Source organism: Bos mutus, chromosome 5, assembly GCF_027580195.1.
Source record: "Bos mutus isolate GX-2022 chromosome 5, NWIPB_WYAK_1.1, whole genome shotgun sequence".
NCBI lineage: Eukaryota > Metazoa > Chordata > Mammalia > Artiodactyla > Bovidae > Bos > Bos mutus.
Window position 1 is genome coordinate 5,048,736 of NC_091621.1, and position 8,642 is coordinate 5,057,377.

The 8,642-nt window shown below is 41.6% G+C and overlaps 1 long non-coding RNA gene across 1 annotated transcript; it reads left to right on the forward strand.

The window, feature by feature from the left end:
- The first annotated feature begins 1,993 nt into the window (after positions 1–1,993).
- Positions 1,994–8,228, forward strand: LOC138987806 (uncharacterized). Its single transcript, XR_011464098.1, has 3 exons — positions 1,994–2,482; positions 3,002–4,700; positions 6,338–8,228. It is a non-coding gene; the product is annotated as an uncharacterized lncRNA (long non-coding RNA).
- Positions 8,229–8,642: the final 414 nt, after the last annotated feature.

Sequence of the window (8,642 nt, forward strand, 5' to 3'; positions counted from 1 at the left end):
TAGGTAAAAACTAAGGGAATCTGAGCTCCAGTATGGATTTCAGGTAAAAATGCATTCATATTGGTTCATTTATTGTGAAGAATGTACCATACTCATGTGAGATATTAAAAATAAAGGAAACTGGGTGTGACATATATGGAATCTTTCTGTGATATCCTCAAAATAGGTGTTTTTTTTTTTAACCTAAAACTCGTCTAAAGGAAAAAATTATGTTAAAAAAGAATACATTGGAACATATTTAGATTTACTGAAGTTAGTAAGGATAACTGTTGTTTCATGAAATTTTTGTTTCCTTTAACCATAAATATATATGTAGATGTACCCTAGGTCTTATAAAATCCTTTTCTTACAGAGGGTTGGGTAAACAAAATTTGAAAAACGTTGAATTAGAGGATTTCTGTTCTCTCTAATATTTCTTAAAGATTATTCACTTCAAGTTGTTTAGTGAGAAGTTTCGCTGAGTTGGTAGCATTTAATCAGTGTTGAATCACCACGTCCAGGGAACCGTGCTTGGTGCTATAGTTCCCTCTGCCAGAGACAGAAGCAGAGAAACAAATTCAGGGTCATGTGAAAGGCCATGAACTAGAGGTTGATAAAAGCACTGTGAAAGCACGGAGGACAAAGGAGATGGAGTTGACTCAGAGGGTTATGAAAAGCTGACTAGGGGCTGACATTTATGCTAGACTTAAACAGAAGTAAGAACCAGTAATGTTTGCTCAGCGCTTGCTATGTTGCCAAATTTTCTGTGAGAATATTACACAGATCACCTGCTTTTATCTCCACACATCTGGCTAGTTATACCATACTTTACAGACAAGGAAACTGAAGTTAGAGAGGTGAGAGAATTGCCTAGAACGCCCAGCCAGGGAGTGGTGTGTGTGATCCGTACCTTGGAGTTGTTACCTGCCCTGTACCGCCCGGTTTTAGTGTCCTCTAGGGTCTGATTCGCAGAAGGCAATGGCACCCCACTCCAGTACTCTCTCCTGGAAAATCCCATGGATGGAGGAGCCTGGTGGGCTGCAGTCCATGGGGTCGCGAAGAGTTGGACATGACTGAGCGACTTCACTTTCACTTTTCACTTTCATGCATTGGAGAAGGAAATGGCAACCCACTCCAGTGTTCTTGCCTGGAGAATCCCAGGGATGGGGGAGCCTGGTGGGCTGCCGTCTATGGGGCTGCACAGAGTCGAACACGACTGAAGTGACTTAGCAGCAGCAGCAGCAGCAGCAGCAGCAGGGTCTGATTAGGATTCCTACTCCCTCAGAAAGGTGTCTATTTCATTGCTTTTGCTACCACAGCCCCTCTTCCTTCTTCCTTTTCAAAACACTCCTACATAACTTTCAGAACCCAGTTCAGTGGCTGCCTCCTTCCTCTATCTGTTCTTCATGCTCATCTTTCCCAGGAAAATTCATGGTTCCCTTGCTTGTATTCAAGCCTTGGTTGGACAGTGTATCTCCTCTGCCTTCACCCCAGCCACTCCACTCAAATCACAGCCAGTCATCTTTCTCTTTGAGTTTCTGCCCCCCCAGCAGAACATCTGATACACTGTAGTTGCCCAATAAGTGAGAAGAATTTTAGGATTTCCATGAACAAATAAGGAGAGACAGAAATCCCAAGCTGAGAGTAACACAAGTAAAAAAAAAAAAAAGTGGCAAAATGAGAGTGTGGAATGGTCTGGAAGGGATGGGATGGAAGGTACACAGATGCATGTGACAGGAGAGATGGCAAATGATGCCAACCTGGGGCTGGATCATGCAGAACTGAGATGCTCTGCCTGGAAGCTAGGGCTTTATTCGTGTAGGACATGGTGCAACATGGAGGGATTTCAGAATCGAGGGACAAGATTTGAATTGAGCAACACTCTCTATTTTATTTTATTTTCTCATCTTTGAAGAAGCTGGAGGACAAGAGGAAATATGAAAATGAATATTTATCATGTACCTATTATATTTCAGGCACTGACCTAAAACCTTTACATAAATCTAATTCATTCTCATGATAACTGAATACACCAGCTATTTCCCCTTGTTTTGAGAAGATAAAGCTCAGACAGGTTAAGTCATTGGTCCAAGATCATGCTGAAAAAATGACAGATCTAGTATTTGAACCCAGGTTTGCTGGCTCCAAAGCTCATTTTTTCCCACTACATCATCCTGCCTCCTTGAAAACCCTCCTAGCCACCCCCGCCCCCTCCTCATTTACTTTTGTCTGCTTTCTTTCTTTCCTGAACCACTTCTCTTTGCCTTTTCCCTGCTGTTTCCCTGGACCTAAATGGCAACAGACTGGAGAGAGGGTGACTTGAGCCTTAGCATTAGCGACCACAGGAATGGTTTAACTTTCCTCCCTCCTTGGAGGACAGAGATATTGAGTCTGGAACAGACCAGTGGGAGACTGGCTAGAAGCACAGTCCTTGGAAATGCTGCAGATGTCCCGGCTGCTGGAAATCTTTCTGATCTTTCAAAGGAGACTCTCCCTCCACCTGGTGAGTAACCTAAGACGGTGAGGTCAGCTATTTTTGTGTATGTATATCTCTTTTTGTGTATGCTTTTGTTGTTCAGTCACTAAGTCGTGTCTGACTCTCTTCAACCCCATGCAGCACACCAGGCTCCTCTGTCCTTCACTGTCTCCTGGAGTTTGCTCAAATTCATGTACTTTTTGTTACTTTCTTACTAAAATGCTTCTAAGTTTATCAAACTAACTGACAACATAGGGGAGTTAAGGACTGAAAAAAAATCCAGTCTTTCTTTTCTTGATAGTGGTATTATGATTCTGGCATTCCAATTCAAACTTCTCTGAAGTTTTCAAGCAATGGATGCTTTATGTGTGCTTGTGATTAAAATATGATGTACCTTAAAAGCCATTCCAGCCTCTTGTGATGTGGTCATAGAAATTATTTCAGCATTAAATGCCTCATTCCCATCATGTCAGCTTTGCGACCATGGCTAGATGAATCACTGGAGAAATGAAATGCTTAGCGAAATGTTTTTCTTTCTGATTGCAGGGCTTATTCGATTAAAGGATAAAAGCAAATTGATCAAATATGTGGACATTTGAAGTTTATTTTTATCACTGCTGAGCAAATTTTGAAAGGCAACGATCTTATTTGATTTTCCTCTCTGTAGTTCCCTATGAAAGAGGAAGTACTGGAAAAAAAGGCCTTTTGGTCCAGCCATGGGGGTGAGTGATGGGCCAACTCCCATGGTCAGTTCTCCTGACACGGCTGCACGCACTCCAGATCATAGCGGCGTCAGGAAAACCTTCTTCTAACGGCGCACCCAGCAACCTCATGACAAACTGACTTTGGAGCTTTCACAGAATTCATAAAAAATAAAACCTCTTAGATTTGCAGATTCAACCCACACAGCCCGTTTCCATGAACATCCCTCCTTTCAGTTTGGGTCCCCATCCCTCTTCCCTCCTCTGTTTCTTTCACTGTCCCATTACCCAGGTGGTAGAGGTTTCAGGAAAATGAGAAGAGACTGAGAAAAAGTCAAAGGATGCGGGGGCAGAATGGGGACCATTGGTTTTAATTTCTCTGCATCCTTCACCCCCAGCTGGCCTCCCAGGGCTCCCATGGCTGGGGAAGCAGCAGGCTGCCTCCCTGCTTTGAAATCCCCAAGTTTCATTAAATGTTATTGTTTTCAAACAGCACCAACAGCAACAATAATAATAAATAGTAAAGTTGGTTAAGTATGTTCTTTGTGCCTAAAGTTCCCTAAAGTCTTACATTCCTTATTACATTTAAACCTCACAACCATCTTATGAGGCAGGTGTTGTTACTATACTTACAGATCCAGATAACTGAGGTTGCAGCAAGTTTAAGTAACTGGCACAAGTGGTGGGCCTTGGATTTGAACCTATGCATTTTGATTTGGCCCTGGGTCTGTAATTAATTCATTAAATCACTCCCCACATACTACAGATGTAATATTTTGTTGTTAAAATTCAAATGATACATCACTAATTATTAGAGAAATGCAAATGAAAGCCACAGTGAGGGATCACCTCACATGGGTCAGAATGACCACCATTAAAAAAAACAGCTCTATAAATAAATGCTAGAGAAGGTATTGAGTAAAGACCCTACTACACTGTTAATGGGAATGTAAATTGGTGTAGCCACTATTGAGAACAGTATGGAAGTTCCTTAAAATACTAAAAATAGAACTACCATATGATCCAGCTGTTGGATCCTTTGCCAACAAAGGTCCAGATAGTCAAAGCTACGGTTTTTTTTTGTAGTCATGCACGGATATAAGAGTTGGACTTTAAAGAAGGCTGAGTGCCAAAGAATTGATGCTTTTGAACTGTGGTGATGGAGGAGACTCTTGAGAGTCCCTTGGACTGCAAGGAGATCAAACCAGTCAATCCTAAAGGAAATCAACCGTAAATAGTCATTGGAAGGACTGATGCTGAAGCTGAGACTGCAATACTTTGGCCACCTGATACAAAGAGCTGACTCATTGGGAAAGACCCTGATTCTGGGAAAGACTGAGGGCAGGAGAAGAAGGGGGTGGCAGAAGATGAGATGATTGGATGGCATCATTGACTCAATGGACATGAGTTTGAGCAAAGTTCAAAAGATAGTGAAGGACAGGGAAGCCTCCCATGCTGCCGTCCATAGGATCATGAAGAGTTGGACTGAGTGACTGAACAACAATGATCCAGCTATCCCACACCTGGGAATATATTCTGAAAAGGTGAAAACTCTAATTTGAAAAGATACATGCACTCAATGTTGGTAGTGGCTCTATTTATACTAACCCAAACATGGAAACAACCCAAGTGCCCTTCAAGAGATGATTGGTTTAAGAAGATGTGGTACAGACACACACACACACACACACACACACACACACACACACTGGACTATTGCTGCTACTGCTAAGTCGCTTCAGTCGTGTCCGACTCTGTGCGACCCCATAGACGGCAGCCCACCAGGCTCCCCCGTCCCTGGGATTCTCCAGGCAAGAACACTGGAGTGGGTTGCCATTTCCTTCTCCAATGCATGAAAGCGAAAAGTGAAAGCGCCAAAAGCATGAAACACTTCCATTTGCAGCAACATGAATGGACTTAAAATTTACCCTACTGAGTGACGTGAGTCAGACAGAGAAAGACAAATATCACATAATACCACTTATACGTGGAGTCTAAAAAATAATACAAATGAATCTATATACAAAATAGAAACAGACTCACAGACATAGAAAACAAGCTTATGATTACCATAGGGAAAAGTGGGGAGGGATCGATTAGGAGTCAGGAGTTAACAAATATTGATACAAACTACTATACATAAAATAGATAAGCAACAAGGATCTACTGTGCAGCACAGAGACCCATGCTCTACGTCTTGTAATAACCTATAGTGGAAAATAATCTGGAAAAATAACTGAATCACTTTCCTACACCTAAACAATGCAATATTGTAAATCAATTATATTTCAATTAAAAAAATTCAGATGACACAAATATACATAATGTGGAAAGTTAAACACTTCTCCCTTTCCTCCTCCACCAATTCCTACCTTCCAGAACATTCCAGCCTGGATGGCCTAGTTGTGTTTTGTGTCCTCCCAACCTCTGCTGAACAACAAAGGGGTTGTTGGGCCCTTCTGAAGAGGCCCAGATTTCCTAAGGAACCAAGCTACCTGGGGCAGGTACCTCTGTGAAGGGACAGTCCTCAAGGGTCAGGCAGATCCACAGCCTTCCATGGTTGGAAGCCAGAGGTGTGTGCCTGTGTGTGTGTGTGTGTGTGTGTGTGTGTGTAAAGTTTCTTTCACAGCTCAAGCCTGGAAAATCCCGCAGCAGCCAGGCTAGGCAAGACTTTTAGAGGACAAGACCTTCCTTCCCCCAGCATATAGCATAGACTGTCCCAATGGCTAGCTGATCTCTGAGGCTGAGTAAAATCCCTGGGGTGAGGCAGCAGGGAGAATCTAAGAAAAACAATCTTACTTCCTTTTTAGGCTGTCCCAGGTGCTATAGTATTGTGGTAAAGAGCTTCGACCTTGGGTTCAGTTTACTTGTGTTTGATCTGGCTCTGCCACCTATTAACTGTGCTACCTAAGTTACATTTCTCACTCCCTGGGCCCCAGTCTACTCATCAATGAAATGAGATTGATAATGTTTACACCCCAAGGATGTTGGAAGACAAGATTACTATGTGCAAATTCCCGCAGTGCCCAGTCATAGTGGATGATCGGGAGGGACTGTGATCTTGGTGTAGGTGTAGAAGGGGAAGCTAGCTAATTCAGCCTAGAGAGCTTCGGGAAGGGCTTGGTGTGGTCAGCTTGTGAATCCCTGGAACTGACAGTTTCTTCTACTCTCCATCACCCAGGTACCTGGCAGAGGGCCCTGGCCACAGAAAGCACTTCTGAAATATTTGCTGACTTAGATTTTGATAGAATCAAGCAATTAAAGGGTCTGGAACCGGGCACATGCTCTGCTAAATTAAGAGACTAGGAAGAATTAGGAAGATATTGCTAAGAGTCTGAAAATGTCTATATTAGTAGAGTTGATAAACATAAGTAAAAGAAATTTCTTGTTGACATTAATACGAGATGCCGGGAGCATGGACATTTCTGTGGACTTTCTTTCGCAAACAGTTTACAAATGAAAGAAGGGGTGGATGGATGCGGTAGGGCCATGGGGAGAAATGCCAGGCTAATGACTGAAGAGGCCAAACCATTTACAAAAATAGCACTATTTCTTGCACAATCCACCTCTGAAAATCTATCAGCAAGCACGAGGCTGCTTTAACAGCCAGAGATACACAGGAAGCTGCTCTTCTCATTAAGTGGCCCCATCTTCTCCAGGCCAACTCAAGTGAAGATGCTTGTGGCCTGCCTCCGAGTCAACATGCAACAGCAGCCCAGAAAGAATGAAAACTCATCCAGCCGCCCCATCTAAAGGATGTGGTGGGCCCCGAGCCAGAACATATTGTTAGACAGGAATTTTTTTTTTTTCAGATTCTAAATTTAACCAGCTGGAGCTCTTTTTAAAGTACCAACCTATTCAAACTTTTGAATCGAAGAATTCGTGATTTAATGGGATTTGATTATAGACAGAACTGAGTGTCCTTGCCTTGGCTCCTTTCTTACACAGTACGCCATCCACCCCACCGGAGCCACATGTGGTGTATGTCAGCTGAAGGCTGCCGGCAGTACGTTTGGAGAACAGGGATCTCGAAGGACTTGACCTCTTTTTCAGGTGACGCTGTTAATGTCCTTGTAATGTCTCTTGGTCTTAACAGGCCAAGAGAGAAATAAGTGACAACAATGGGGGCGAGAGGGTGAAAAAAAGTCAGAATGTACTAGGATGTAAAAGAAATAGTATTTGCAGTGGGACCCACACCTGCGGGGGGCATTGGGGTCACACACACACCCAAACACACACATACCTTCCTCTCTCTACGTGAGGACAGACTCTTGCTGACAGAAGCGTTAGCCGAGAACTCAAGTAACATAAACACTGCCGTGCTTGACTTCATATTTATGTGAAAATCCTTCTTTCATCTTCTTTTTGATAAACAAATCAAGATTGGTGGAATCCAAAGTGGAAATTAAAGTGATGAAAGACAAACAAATATTATGTAGTATAATCCTATTTTAGGTATATGTAATATAATCCCACACACATTTCAAAAATCTAGAAGGATTTATATCAAAGTGTTAATAATCAGTACCTCTACATGGAATGATTAAAAATGTTTTAAATGTGTCTTCTTTTTTCTCATTGTTATTAAAATATTTTTATAAGTGAAAACATGAACTCCTCTTATAAATTGGAAAAAATTTTAATTTAAAAACTTGACAAGTTGATGTATGACACTGATTAAGCTATTTATGCCTCCAAAATGTGTAAAAGGCATGGGTGATTGATGTCAAGGGTGGAGGTTAAGGCAATGTGTTCAGTAACTGAGGGAAATGAGACATCTTCTGGGAATAGTTTCTTTCAAGTATTCAGTGTGCTGATTCAATGTTTGACAATGTCACATACTCAGAAGCCTGTCCCAAGTAACATTTTTATGTTGTATAAACTGAGGTTAACATAGCCTCACATTTTAGTGAAGGATCTTCTGTAAAAAAATTGATCATGTACAAGATATTGACTATACTTCCCTGTGCTATACTGTAAACCTTTAATGGAAAATAACCTGAAAAATAATATATGTGTACATGTACCATTGAATCACATTTCTTCTGTGCACCTGAAACATTGTAAGTCAACTATACTTCTATAAAATATATATATTAAGAACAAGAAATTGATTGTATACTATTAATTACTTTAAAAAAGTGATCAAATCCATAATATCAACTCTAGGTAAACTGTGCTTCACATAGAGTATCTGTTGCATGAATGAATGAATGAATGAAAAAAAAAAAACACAAGACAACAAAAGACTTAGTCCTTGTCCTAAAGGAATTTACAACTTAGTTGGAGACATAGACTCAATTGTATGAAGCAACGGAAGGATAGAAAGAAAGAGGGGGTTGTAGAAGGACAGATGGAGAAGGAGTGAAGTGAAAGTGAAAGTCGCTCAAATGTGTCCAACTGTTTGCAACCCCGTGGCCAATACAGTCCATAGAATTCTCCAGATCAGAATACTGGAGTGGGTAGCCTTTCCCTTCTCCAACCCA